Source organism: Ranitomeya variabilis, chromosome 2, assembly GCF_051348905.1.
Source record: "Ranitomeya variabilis isolate aRanVar5 chromosome 2, aRanVar5.hap1, whole genome shotgun sequence".
Taxonomy (NCBI): Eukaryota; Metazoa; Chordata; class Amphibia; order Anura; family Dendrobatidae; genus Ranitomeya; species Ranitomeya variabilis.
Genome location: NC_135233.1, coordinates 359,562,286 through 359,575,974, shown reverse-complemented (window position 1 = coordinate 359,575,974; position 13,689 = coordinate 359,562,286).

The following is a 13,689-nucleotide window of genomic DNA, read 5'->3' as shown; positions in this document are numbered from 1 at the left end:
AATTGGGAAAACTTTGAAAGTGTCCTCAAGTGCCATTGCAAAAACCATCAAGCGCTACAAAGAAACTGGCTCACATGAGGACCACCCCAGGAAAGGAAGACCAAGAGTCACTTCTGCTTCTGGGGATAAGTTTATCCAAGTCACCAGCCTCAGAAATCGCAGCTCAGAATAGAGACCGGGTCAATGCCACACAGAGTTCTAGCAGCAGACACATCTCTACAACAACTTTTAAGAGGAGACTTTGTGCATCAGGCCTTCATGATAAAATAGCTGCTAGGAAATCACTGCTAAGGACAGGCAACAAGCAGAAGAGACTTGTTTGGGTTAAGGAACACAAAGAATGAACATTAGACCAGTGGAAATCTGTGCTTTGGTCTGATGAGTCCAAATTTGAGATCTTTGCTTCCAACCACCTTGTCTTTGTGCGACGCAGAAAAGGTGAACGGATGGACTCCACATGCCTGGTTCCCACCTTGAAGCATGGAGGAGGAGGTGTGATGGTGTGGGGGTGCTTTGCTGGTGACACTGTTGGGGATTTATTCAAAATTGAAGGCATACTGAACCAGCATGGCTACCACAGCATCTTGCAGCGGCATGCTATTCCATCCGGTTTGCGTTTAGTTGGACCATCATTTATTTTTCAACAGGACAATGACCCCAAACACACTCCAGGCTGTGTAAGGGCTATTTGAACAAGAAGGAGAGTGATGGGGTGCAAGCCAGATGACCTGGCCTCCACAGTGAAGGCAAAAGGGCCAACAAGTGCTAGGCATCTCTGAGAACTCCTTCAAGATTGTTGGAAGACCATTTCCGATGACTACCTCTTGAAGCTCATCAAGAGAATGCCAAGAGTGTGCAAAGCAGTCATCAAAGCAAAAGGTGGCTACTTTGAAGAACCTAGAATATAAGACATAATTTCAGTTGTTTCACACTTTTTTGTTAAGTATATAATTCCACATGGGTTAATTCATAGTTTTGATGCCTTCAGTTTAAATTTACAATTTTCATAGTCATGAAAATACAGAAAAATCTTTAAATGAGAAGGTGTGTCCAAACCTTTGGTCTGTACTGTATATATGGATGATAGTCTGTGTTACAACTCTGCCGGCATCACTGCATGGCCTCCCATCCCTCACACACTGACTTACTCACTGCTCCAGGTCATGTTGTGGTTTATGTCTTCTGCCGGCTCCATGTTCTGTGCCTCTTGCTTTCTGCCTACTCTCTGCATGCTTCCTGGCTGTGTACATAGGGGGGGCGGTGCCCGAACTCTCTGGTTCTTATGGAATCAGGGCGCACCTGTCTATTGTGTCCCTGACCAATTATCAAGAGGCCTCTAGTATTTAGGGCAGCTCCACCCTGTGTAACTGGCCTGTGTAATGTCTTAACTCAGTTTCTTGCTACTGAGCTGCCAGGCCTTGCTCTGTGTTCCTCCTTCTCTGGAGGATATATTCCCTGTTCTGCCTTGTACTTGTCTGTCTGCCTTCCAGGAAGCAGAATATCCTGGTCCCTGTGTCTTTGATCCTGTACCTTGTCTTGTATCATTACCTTTTCTGAACTCTGTCCTACCTCTGTCTCCTTGTCTGTGGCTTCTTCCCCTGCTGTGCCTCTCTGCTCTGCTCCCGGCTCCGCACTCTGTGATCTTGCTTTGCTCCTTGTTCTGCAACCTGTGGCTTTGCTCTGCACTCTGTGCCTTCGCTCTGCTCTCGGCTCTGCACTCTGTGCCTTCACTCTGCTCTGGGCTCTGCACTCTGTGCCTTCACTCTGCTCTCGGCTCTGCACTCTGTGCCTTTACTCTGCTCTGGGCTCTGCACTCTGCAGCTCCGCTCTCCCCTTGCTCTGTGGCTCCCTTCTACCCTGCTCCGCTTCTTGCGGTTCTACCCTACTCTCTAAACTTGTCTCTCTGCGGCTCTGCCTGTGCTCCATACTCCTGCGGTTCTGCTTCTTGCTGGTTCCGCTACTGCAGAATCTCTTGCTGCTCTACAGCTCTTATCTGCAGCCCTTAGGCTCTCCTCCTGTGTGAACAGGTCCATACCTGTTCCTTCATACTTCATTCCTTCCTGCGTGTACCCTAACCTACACCTCCTGTGTGAACAGGTCTCAACCTGTTCCTTCATACACCACACCAGCCTGCCCTGTGTCTCAGCCGTAACCACCTGCCAGAGTACTAGCCGTGCTCACCAGCCCCTCTGCTACTCATACCTATCCTAGTGTGCTGTGTCCCCAAATGGGATCAGCAGCCACAGTCAGACACCGCCCTGGAGTAGCACCTGGCAGCTGCCTGCCACACAAGCCTGACCTCACCATCAGAGGCTCCAGAGAAGACCAAGGCTGCTGTCCTAGTCACGCCCCATCCAGGGTAGTCTAGTTTGTGGCACAGTGGGGCCACAAACCCCCTAGCTCACGCCCACCAGTCAAGGCGTGAGCTTGACAGTCTGCTTAGTTCTTTTTAAATATTTTTATTGAGTTTTTCATATAAAGGAAAGAAAACCAGGGGAGGGAAAGGAGGGGGTTTGCAGGGGGGCAAGGCAGGGAAAAGTAAAATTTAGAGAAATCTAACACAGTTCTCAACTTAACAGTATAACCAGAATACAGTAACACGTACACTTTAAACACATTTGGTACTGAGAACAGGAAGGGATCGAAACAAAGAAATGTAAATTACATGACCTCGATTTGATCACACATTTGCTATACAAAGCTCAAGATTTCCTAAATTTTGAATTCCATATCTTCCATTTTCTGGAGTATTTGTTAATGTTACTGTTGTTAATGGTGAATCTCCATTCCATGGTGCTGTATTGATGAATTTTTTCTAAGATGTCTGTGAATTTCGGTGCTTCAGGTTTTTTCCACCAATATGCTAAAGAGTTCTTTACTACTAAGAAAATGTGTATAATAATAGATTTGATTGAGGGGTTGTAGGAAGGCGGAGAGGCCAGGGAGGTAGTCATGGCCGATAGCAGTCCCTGTATCATCCTCTGGCCTTCCCCCTCCAACCAAACATGTGTTCCTTTCTGAGTACCTCGGTGCTGCTTCTCAGTGTAGGGATGTATTCTTCACAGAGGGTTCAACAAATTGAGTCATAGTCCGGTTCCAACTTTTCAACATTAACTCTTTTACCCAGCACATCATCCAGGGCATATTCAATACACACACAGGAATTCTTATCAAGCAATGCTTCCACTTTCCCTTACCTTTTCTCATTTATACTAAGCTTGTCCCCGGGACAGACAGCATCCTTCGGTCCCTTAACATACTCACTGTCCTGTATCCTTGCCTCCTGTTGAGGGGGGTTCTCCACCGTTTTGCCTCGGATCTGAAAACCGCTGCCCACACAAAGATCTGCCACATTTCACGTGACCTGATCCCGCGCTGCTTAGCTTTTCCTTCTGATGACAACTGCAGACCTACTAATTCTGCAACGTCAATGCTGCTGCTGTGTGTGTTGTAACTCTCCGGCCCCTGGATCCTGTAGGCTGGGCTCACACTTCTGGGGAATGTTGTGGGGCATGATGTACCCTGGGCTAGTCAGCCTTGTGTGAGCTGCACAACTGAACCAAAGCAGGAAGCTCTCACTAACTTATTCCCATCGTGCCCCTCCTATTCTAACTATTTTCTATAATGCCACCATCTAGTGGCCAACTAGGGATACTGTTCCTCTAACACCAAACTGGCCCTGGAGGGCTTACTTTCCCTATCAACAGTGTGCATATAATGGCATAACATTCAGACATCCATATAGTATATAACAAGAGTAATACGCTTTATGCATAGCAGTACTCATTATAAGACACAATGACAATACATTAAATATGTAACAGTATCACTTGACAAGTGGACAGTGGGTTGAGGGAGAGGGGAACAAGGCATCAAACTATCACATCCCGTACATTCCCCCTTTCTTTCAATATGGTTGTCCCCAACCATTGCAAACTTTAATATATATGCATAAATGTTCTTGGCAAAGGAAGATGCTTTCCCCCCTTTCTTTGAATGTGGTACTCCTGTACCTTAAAACACAGTACTTTTAGTAAAAGTCCTGCTTTTCAGCAGAAGGGGCACAACAGGTGCAACAAAAGCAAACAAGAGTCCATGGGCTCTATAAAAGAACATCCAGATCGCAGTCCTCTAGATCAAGACATACAAACAATAAACATACACAGGTCCTTATGACCTCTCTTAGTCATGGAACTCCCCTATCTACTTGGAAAAACAGCATGGGCTTCTCTTTTGCCCCGACAGGATGCAGAACAGTCCTTTTTCTCCTGTAAGTGCAACAACACAAACACAACTGTCCAGTCTCTCTTTAACGACATGCACCTCGTGCAGCTCCAGCAGTGGCGGGATCCCATTCCCGGCCTCGGGACTGGGGTGACTCTGCAGCCGCAAAAAGTCACAGGTTGCCTCGAAGAAGCAGCTGCGGTAGGGGACTGGGGGGGAGATACTTCACGGACACCTAACCGTGCCATGCTCGGGCCCGCGTACAGTTCCTCCTCCACTGGTGTACACAGGGTTACAGCCACCACATAGTAGCACCATGGGCAATGCTCTTTATAAAAGGAGACCCAGTCCCCCTCTTCCAAGGGTCTTCCAAATTTAACAGAGGCCGCATTCACTTACACCTTCTGACAGGTGTCAATTTCACAAATAAAGGCGTAGCCTCAGCCCGACTCCACATATGTTAAAGGCCATGGGTGTGGCAACCAGCCATAGCACCACCTCCTGCCTGGCACAACTCAGCCCAGACTTCCCTCTCCCTTTTCTTTTTTTGTTCCACCACATTGGTGATCCAGGCCAGCTTGTCCGTAGATGGAAATGGACCCGCTCTCTCTCCTCTTGCCATTGCCACTCTAGGCGGCTCACTCCTCCGCTGCCACAGGACCGCTGTATTGCTGCTGATGCCAGATCACATAAAGGCGCAGCAGTACCCATGATGTTCTTCTGGACTTCACCCATTCCAGGGCGGGGGTCGCTTCTTGTCGCTCCTCCAATTCTCTCTCCAGTAGTATCAGTAGGCGTGGGGCTAGTTGCCTTTGATGCACTCTCCGGAGGCGCCGCCTGGAGGTTCTTTGCGCCATTTCAGCACGGTCATGCCCACGAAAAGTACAGACACAGTTGTAGTCATTCTTTTTGGCGCCACTAACCGCCATCTTGGTCATCTTTGTCACATCAGTCTTTGATAGAGTAGTAGTCATTTCCAGTGTTCTTGTCTCCTCCAGGGCATCCGTTCCTCCCGAAGTTTCAGCATTAGTCACATTAATCACAGTCTTTCCTTCTCCGCATTGGCTTCACTGCCATATGGGGCAGTGAGATCCTGCCGACTACGCCAAGTGTAGGAAGGCGGAGAGGCCAGGTAGGTAGTCATGGCCAATAGCAGTCCCTGTATCACTCTCTTTAAAGTACGACTCATGGGGAATCATTGAGATATTAGAAGCATAAGTGCTTCTGATAGCGCTGTCCCATTGTTCAATCTGAAAAGTGATATTAAAGTCAGACTCCCATCTTTTCATGTAAACGTTCTTGAGAGTAAAGACATCTTTGTTAAAGTAGTTGTAGATGTTTCTTAAGCTCCATATATTTTTGTTATTTGTTACATAAAAGTAGAGAGAGAATGTCGACATTGTCTGCTTAGTTCTTGATCCCTCCATGTGAAAAATCCTTCACTGACTATGAAACAAAATTGTCTCTCTAGTACCACATTTAGGTTACAACCAAGTCAATGTTTTCGAACATTCACGGAGTTGGTTATCAGCTATGGCAGAGACTGATAGAGTCAACCAGAGTCCTCGGGGTACTTACAGAATTGATAGCAGTGGGCCGAATGATGGCTTGGCTGGCAGCAACCTCTCTTAACTCCTCCATACACAGGAGCGCTCACTCTACCAAGTGATCCCGTGTCCTCTACGATAGAGCCACCACCATGCTCTTCTTGTGTCATCTTGTGTTGCCAAAAACAATAGACTCTCGGCTCACATGTGTGGGGGGGGCCGCTACTCAATATTAATGAGTATTGATAATTTGGTAACCATGCTGTCTTACAAATGGATGTTTCTAATCTCATGATAAACCGAGTTTTCTGTTACAGAGAACCCTACCGCTGATATATGCTGTCGATCCACGGGCAGCATGTATCAGGCACTGGCTGTACGATTTCAGCCATATATGTTTGACTCCGAAACACTGATAAAAAAAACCCGATGAAGTAGGCACCGCAGAAAGATATATCTAGAAATGATGGAAGTACACCGGGTGCAACTAATGCTCTAGAGGATATATATAAGAAAAAAGAAAAGGATAGCGCAAATAAAAGTGCACATACAGAGAATTTGAATAATACGGCTTTATTGAAAAAAAGTGCCAGAAGATGCTGACAAAGTAAAAGCATTTAAAAAACATATAAAAAGTGATAGGCAGGCACAAGAAGGAAAAATATCCCATATATGAACAAATATATAAATGTTATTAAATGATACACAGAACCAGATATGGCATGTAGATAGCAAATTGTATGATAACTATCACATTAGAATAGGAGAACTCAAACGGAAATCCATACGTAAGCGTCAGAAAGATCTGCTGAGAGACCATGCTCTCCGAATACTTACAGCACAGGTTGAGCAGCTATTAACCCCTTCCGATGTTTGACGTAATAGTACGCCCATGCCAGACTCCCTTCCTTAAGTTCCTTTGATGTGGGCTCACCGCACCGTTTTGAACAGCTGACATGTGGCCGGAACAGCTGCGGGTGGAATCGTGATCCACCCGCGGCTATAAACCCGTTAAATGCCAATGTCCAACCCTGACAGCGACATTTAACATGCATTTCTTGCAATCACGCCGGAAATCCGCCCGTCGGTGACCCCCGTCACATGATCGTGGGTAACCCATGGGTTGGCATGACAACCAGAAGTCTCCTGGAGACCTGTATGATTGTCACTACCGGATTGCTATGAGGGCTACCCGGTGATCGGCGCTCATAGCAAAGGAGGTATTCTGCTACATGCAGGCGATCTGATCATCGCCTGTATGTAGCAGAGCCGATCGGGTTGTGGCAGCTTCTAGTCTCCCATAGAAACTATTGAAGCATGCCACAAGTGAAAAAAATGTTTTTAAAAATATTAAAAACTTAAAAAAATATATAAGTTCAAATCACCCCCGTTTCGCCTCACTCAAAATAAAACAATAAAAACAAAATCTAACATACAAATATTTAGTATCACCATGTTCAGCATCACCTGATCTGTCAAAAAAAGAAAGATTAACCTGATCGCTAAACGGCATAGCGAGAAAAAAAGTCAAAATGCCAGAATTAAGGTTTTTTTGTCGCAACGACATTGCATTGCAATGCAATAACAGGCGATCAAAAGATCGTATCTGCACAAATGTGATATCATTAAAAATGTCAGCTCAGTACGCAAAAAATAAACCCTTACCCGACCCGATATCATGAAAAGTGGAGACGCTATGAGTATCAGAATTTATTTTTTTTTTAACAAAGTTTGGATTTTTTTTCACCATTTAAATAAAAAAAGAACCTAGACATGTTTGGTGTCTGTGAACGTGTAATGATCTGTAGAATCATAACGGCAGGTCAATTTTATCATTTAGTGAACCTAGTAAAGACATCGTGGGATTGCGCTTTTTTTTGCAATTTCACCTCACTTTGAATTTTTTCCCATTTTCCAGTACAAGATATGTTAAAATCAATGGTGTCGTTCAAAAGTACAACTCGTCCCGCAAAAAAAAACAAGCCCTCACATGGCCATATTGACAGAAAAATTAAAAAAAGTTATGGCTCTGGGAAGGAGGGGAGCTAAAAACAAAAATGCAACAACTCCAAGTATCATTCATATCAAAGCATAAATATGTACAAGAAGAAGAGTGTTATCAGATTGCAGATAGCCAATTCCCAGGTTTCAAAGCAGCAGGAGATCTCTTGATCAACATGCTGCAGATAACAAGAGATTTGCTTTGCTGGACAATCTTTTTACCCAATTGATATTCAGACCCCAGTCCCAGCCCCGCTTCAGTAAACACTTTGGCTTCGCTTCTCATAGTCTATTTTGAATGCATTCTTTACATTCTCACATCCCTCTTGGCAGCCTTAGTAGGTCAGGAGTAGTCAGGACAGGAAGTCTGCTTTCTACACTCACACAATGGGATGCAGCGCCGCTCTTGACTAGAAAGCTAGGTAATTCAGCACTACACTTTATTGTGTAAAGTTTTTTTGGTTTAACTAAATCATTATTTCACATTAGGGAAGGTGCAGGTGGGCATTTTAGAGTGCGATCCGACAAAACATGGGATCACACTAAGATCAATGGTAATTTATGGGGCCATGCATATCTCCAATATTTTCCTCGTACGGTCTCTGTAGCTGCACGCCCAAGTTTGATCTGATATTTGGGGCACACTCGCCGTGCAAGTCAATGAGTCCATGGAAAACATCAGACTGCACTTGGATGACATATGAGTGCTGTCTGATTTCTGTGGACTGATAGAATGGAGAGGATGGGGACATTTTTTCTCCATCTTCTCATCCAAGAGAATCAGATCACACTATGATCACACTCTTATCAAACTCTAATCAGAGTGTCATTTGCATAATCGTCCCAATTCTCTCGGATGAGGAGGATCTACAGGGCTCCTCTTCATTCTGTACACACTTACACTTTTCTCCTCCATACTGTTTCCTCATATTATTCCCCTCAATATTCTCCTCTCACTTTTCCCCTCCCTCCTCATGCTGTCTTCTCTCAAATTCCCCTGCTAAACGTACTGTCTCCTCACAAATCCCTCTGACTCCCCACACTGCGTCTGCACCCATAACTCTCCATACTGTGTTTGCATCCATACTCCCCATTCTGTTGCTGCACAAATCTCCCCACTCACATAATGTGTCTCCACCCATCTCTCCCATCCCTCCATACTGTGTCCCCATACATGCCCCCATCTCCCCACTTGCCAATCATACTGTGGTTTCAAATCTTTCCCACTCTCCATATTGTGTCTGCAACTGGCCCTCCTTTGCTCCCCAAACTTGTGCCGTCAAAACTCGCCCACACAGTAAATCTCCCCCACAGAATAAATATTCTCCCCCACAGAATAAATCTTTACCCCACAGAATAAATCTTTCCCCATTGAATAAATCTTTCCCCACATAATACATTTTTCCCCCTTCAGAATAAATCCTCCTCTCACAGAATAAATCTTTCACTCACAGAAGAAATCTTCCCCTAAAGAATACATTTTTCCTCCACAGAATAAATCCTCCTGTCGTAGAGTAAATCTTCCCCTCAGAGAATAAATTACCCTTACACAGAATAAATCTCCCCCCACAGAATAAACCTTCCCACCAGAGAATAGATCTTTCCCTCACGGAATAAATTTTCCCCTGAGAGAATAAATCCCTCCTACACTGAATAAATCCCCATTCACAGAATAAACCTCCCCCCCACAGAATAAATCCCCACCACAGTTATATTTAAGCTTTGGTGTCTTCATCTCCAGTGTGGAGCACTTACCACCGATGTTCTTTTCACTTTGCACATAACCTGATCACGGTACTCAATTGTACTCATGTCTGTAAGACGAGAGTATAATTGTTCACTGGGAGCTGCACACTGCAACTTCTGTGCCATCTGTCAGCTTGACAGCCGGCCCAGAGAATGGCCGACTCTCAGTCTGGGGGTGGCAGAATACAGCTGCCAGGGAAGACACCTCGGACCGCCCTCGCATCAATCTGTCTCTTTTGGACCTCCTTCTCTCCTCCATACTTATTCATTCCTCACCCTTTCACCTCCAAGACTTCTCTCGAATATCCCCCATCCTCTGGAATTCTGTACCCCAACATGTCTGACTAACAACTGCATTCGTCTCCTTCAAATGGAACTTGAAAACCCATCTCTTCAAGAAAGCTTACAGCCTGCAATGACCCCGCTGCCACTTCACCACTATCGGAGCTACCGCCTCACCAACACCGGAGTTGCTGCAACCTACTGTCTTTTTGCCCACCATCCTGTAGAATGTAAGCCCGTAAGGGCAGGGTCCTCTCCCCTCTGTATCAGTCTGTCATTGTTAGTATGCTTACTGTAAGCGATATCTGTATTTTGTATGTAACCCCTTCTCATGTACGGCACCATAGAATCAATGAGCTACATAAATAAATAATAAATAATAATAATTAGGCGGCCCGACTGCACCCCCTGCTGTCTGCACCCATGGCACATGCTCCAGGTGCTCCCCACCAGATAGGCCTCTAGGGGCAGATGCACCATTGGTGCAACCTTTGCAGCTGTACGTGGGTCAAGAGGTAAGGGGTCCCAGTACCATATCCAAAGCAGGTGGCATTGCACAGTATGATGACCTCTTGGACTGCAAACGGCCCATATATTGTCCTTGTACAATGGCCTCTTCTATCTGTGTCCACACCTGAATAAATAAGACACTGGTTACTACTACATGTAGAAGCTGAGGCTGCCTGGTCTCATGCAATACAAGCGTAATATGAACCCAGACTCGACCGGTTTACAATAACTACATGTTAAGGCAGATCGCTCCTTGTTGCAAAGGTCATTCATTGTCTATTACTCTCTGTCACGTGCAACTGGACGGAAATGACTCCATGACCTTCCAACATTTGCATTTTCTATTATCATGGTGCTGAACATTGCATCTACCCTGGTCCTGACCACAGTGGTCACCCTGATTATTTACCTGCTAAAATGGTGGAAAGGAGTAAATGTGATGAACCTGCCCCCTGGTCCCATGCCTATACCTGGGGAATGCCTTACAGATCAGCACCACAGAAATGCCAAAGTGCTTCATTAACGTAAATTTCAATATTTTTAGTATCTCACGCCTAGTTAATGCAGGAAAGCCATTAGCCATAACAAGTTCCTTGTTGAGTACTATAAGTGTTATATTCCCAATTCTCTCAGTCGTTCTAATGCTCCATATGACATGTATGCTCTTTGGATCAATATATCACTCTGACTCGTTAATATCATAGGAATTGTTTAAATTTAGCTCTATTAACTACATTGTGATAAGGTGACCACTAGAGGACGCTAGAGGTTCATACATTAACGCAACAAGATTGATTTATTATGAGCATTTGCTAAAATGACCATAATATGATGCCCCAGTAGACGCTTTTGACCAAAAGGCAATAGTTGGCTCATATCTCAGCTTCAATGGCCCAGTTGTCCTCTCAGACTCTCCAGTCAGGTTGCAACAATGATAAAATGGATTATCTCAAAACTCTCTGACAAGAGACAGTTTGTGATGTTGTTGTTGCGCCGTCTTTCTCCAACTAATTGTTGTTTCATTTAATTGACGCTTCCTCTGTGTTTATATTTCTTATAATGGGCAAACCAACCTCTGTGCCAACTTATTACATTTCAAAAAGGAAGGAAAGCATAGGACCTGGTATAAGAGAGATGCCGTAAAGTGGCTACCAGGTACACATAAAATTGGCCTTTTTTATGCGCTAAACGCTCTCATTTTTCATATTTTTAGTGCAGTGATGCATTTTATTTTCATGTTTCATGTTTGCATGTTTTAGCGCTGCAGTGTGCTGCCTTTTTTGCTTTACTTATTACATTTGACTTGTTGCATTCATGATGTGCGTGAGTGGGCAGAAGAGCTGAGTAATACCTTTTGTGCTTCTCTAGTCGACCCTGTATCACAGGAGTTCTTCACTTCTGCATCCTATGACATTTACTAGACCACACGATGTCAAAACATTGTCCTATGTGTGCATTGTCATGGCAGCTTGTAGATGCCGGAGGCAGCAGGACACCTGGTCCAGGATATTGGCCACAGAAGTGAAGACTCCCTTGGTTTGGCTGCCACCAAAGACCAGGCTGAATTCCAGACTTAGGCAATACTTTTGCTCAACTCTAGTGGATTCCAATTGGGAAGTGTGCAGGGATGATACTCAGCCATGTGGCTCCAGACTGCATTCCCATGGGCACCCGTACGTGGCTCTGTGAGCTTCTCAATCAGTGGTTGTAGTAACACGTTGACTGTATGTTGTGGATAAATGCTGATTGGTGTGTTGATGTATGTTAGAAGAGTGAGGTAGTACATGTCAGAATGCTCCCAGTGTGTCAGGAGGTATAAAGGCCTCTATTTCTAGCCACTCGGCTTCAGTCTCAGAGGGTATTAGCAGCAGTTTGGAGGTCCGCATCCTGAATAGCACATGCAATGTAGGTGGGAGATAGGCACATGAGTAATATCCACTGTGAAGCCCCAGGCTATGTCACTGGAGAGGAAATTGTGCTTATAACTGTTGTAGGTGAAGAACGCCGGCAGCCTGCAAGTAGAGAGTGACCGCCATTCTGTGAGAGTGAAGGAAGGAAAAGTGAGTTCTCATGCAAAAAATGTAAATACCTGCAGTATCTATGACAGAATGAAGGCTTGAATGACACCCATTTATGTGCTCAATCCCTCACCTTTTGTCGCCGGGCAGCATCGGGTCTTCATTGCTGGTGACATGGGTTGACAATATAGGAGTTCTAAATCACCAAATGTCCAGTAATCACTGGGGCACTTCAACTACTACAACAACACTAATCCCTTAAATGTCTTCATAAGACAAAGAAGAGATCCCACAAAAATCACATATGGTTATAAACCCCGGAAGAAGCTGACGGCGAAACGCGCGTCGGGGTGACGGGACGCCTGAAGAATTACTGCAACAGGTATATGTTCATAGATCTCTTATTTATTTGATCATTTTGCTCTTTGGTATATTTTAGCTATTTTAGGCTTTCTGTATTCTATTCTCTCGGCTTACTATGGCCTGGAGTGAGTTGGAATTTTTGATATTGATCAGGATTGTAGATAGGGTCCTGTGAGTATATGGTTGTTGCAGAACTCCTTTTATCATTCTATAGGATAGAGTCTAGCAAATATATCTCAGCTCCACTTACAGTATATAGGATAATAATAAATAATAATAATAATCTTTATTTTTATGTAACGCTAGCATATTCCGCAGCGCTTTACAGTTTGCACACATTATCATCATTGTCCCCGATGGGGCTCACAATCTAATTTCCCTATCAGTATGACTTTGGACTGTGGGAGGAAACTGGAGTGCCCGGAGGAAACCCACGCAAACACAGAGAGAACATACAAACTCTTTGCAGATGTTGTCCTTGGTGGGGTTTGAACCCAGGACTCCAGCGCTGCAAGGCTGCTGTGCTAACCACTGCACCACCGTGCCGCCGATCTTTGTTATCTATTACTATTTATAAAATAAAAGGTGGTTGCTTGGTTTTGTTATGCTGTTGCACCTTTCCTTATTCTATTCATGGTGTCCCTTTACGGTGATCTTGTAACATATTAAGTGTCTTATTTATTGTTAATAAAATATTGGTTTTTAACCATATGTGATTTTTTGTGGGATCTCTTCTTTGTCTCATGAAGACATTTATGGGATTAGTGTTGTTGTTAATATAGGAGTTCTGTTTGGGATTTTGTGTCTTGTAGTGCCATTCAGGTAGAACATAAAGGGGTAAATTACTGAACTTGTTCTTCTCATTTACTGTCTTCTGTAAGTGTTGGGCTACACTACTCACTCTATGAACCCCTAGTTCCCTGCTTCAAGCTGTCAATTATAAATTCCACTCATGCTTTGCTCCTGTTTCTCTACTCCTGCTTAACTAGTTTGATTCC